The following is a 1,513-nucleotide window of genomic DNA, read 5'->3' on the forward strand; positions in this document are numbered from 1 at the left end:
TCGATTTTACTGCTCCTCGGATGCTGCCTGAACTGCTGTGCTCTTCCAGCACCACTAATCCAGATATAACAATTTGTCAAGTCAAATGACAAATTGCATTTATGCTGGGTGATGGCACACTATCCTAAATTAATTACTTACAGTATGGAACATGCCCTTCAACCCAATAAGTCCACACCGACCTCTGAAGAGTAACTTACCCAGGCCCATTCCTCTACATTTACCCTGAACACTATGGGCAATTTAGCGTGGCCAATTCACCTAACCTGCACATCCTTGGACTGTGGGAGGAAACCGGAGCACCCGTAGCAAACCCATGCAAACTCCACCCAGACAGTTGCCGAGGCGGGAATTGAACCTGGGTCCCTGGCGGTGAGGCAGCAATGCTAACCACTGAGCCACTGTGCCACCCCCTCTAATTGATCTGTCTCAGATCCTTCCTGTAAATGTCCAATTAGAATTAGATTTTATTGTCATGCATATCAAGTACAGGGATACAGGAGTACAGTGAAGAGTGTATGATGTTGCCATTCCCAGCGCCATCTTAGGTACAAAGGTACCTAGGTACAAAATTTTAGGTACAAAGTAAAAAGATTTGGAAATACAGTCAATTCTGATGTAACACGATAGTTTCATTCTCATTTAGTCTTGTGTTATAAGAAAATCACCTAATAGCCCTGCCATTTAAACTAATGGTACGGAATCATGTTATAGCCAATACAGGTAAGAAATGTTCACATTCTACAAATAATGGTCTAAATTCTTCAAACGTGTTAAAGCCAATTCTTTTTGAAGAAACATTTGTTATAGCATAACCGAATGTAAAGTTAAAAATTCAACAATAGTCTTTCTTAATATAATTTAGAAAAATAAAGAAATGTTAAAAGTTCAATATATCAGTCCCTTCATAAGTGCATGGCCATGCTGGACTTGCACTCCCCACAAGGGATCAATCTCCTCTGTGCTGGGCTTGATCTCTTCTGCGCTCAACACAGCCGCAGATGCCAGAAGACCTCAGGCTCGTTCTCCCCCGTACTCTATTACTGTCCTTCACGTTGTGATCAATGTACTTGGGGATGCGCTCGCTTTCTTGCCCTCCTCCTGCCTGTGTCCTGGACAGTGGGAGAATGTGTCCCCAGGGGATAGGGAGAGTGTGCCCAGGGGTTGGAGTCAGTGCGTTCCCGGGGGTGGGAAGTGTGTGTCCTGGAGCGGCAGCGAGATTATGTCCTGGGTGGTGGGTCAAAGTGTCCCCAGGGGATGGGAAATGTGTGCCCACAGGAGGTGAGTAGAGTGTACCTTTGGGGGTGGGGAGTATGTCCCCAGGAGGTGGACACAGTATGCCCTGGTGGGTGGGGACAATATGTCCCCAGAGGTTGGAGACAGTGTGCTCTGGCGGTGGGGTGAGTGTGTCCCCGGGGCTGGGACAGTGTCCCCAGGGGGTGGGGACAGTGTGTCCTCGGGGCTGGGAGTGTGTCCCCGGGAGGGGGCGGTGTCCCCAGCCCGTGGGGAGAGT

The sequence above is a fragment of the Chiloscyllium plagiosum genome, chromosome 4, assembly GCF_004010195.1.
Source record: "Chiloscyllium plagiosum isolate BGI_BamShark_2017 chromosome 4, ASM401019v2, whole genome shotgun sequence".
NCBI classification, from domain to species: domain Eukaryota; kingdom Metazoa; phylum Chordata; class Chondrichthyes; order Orectolobiformes; family Hemiscylliidae; genus Chiloscyllium; species Chiloscyllium plagiosum.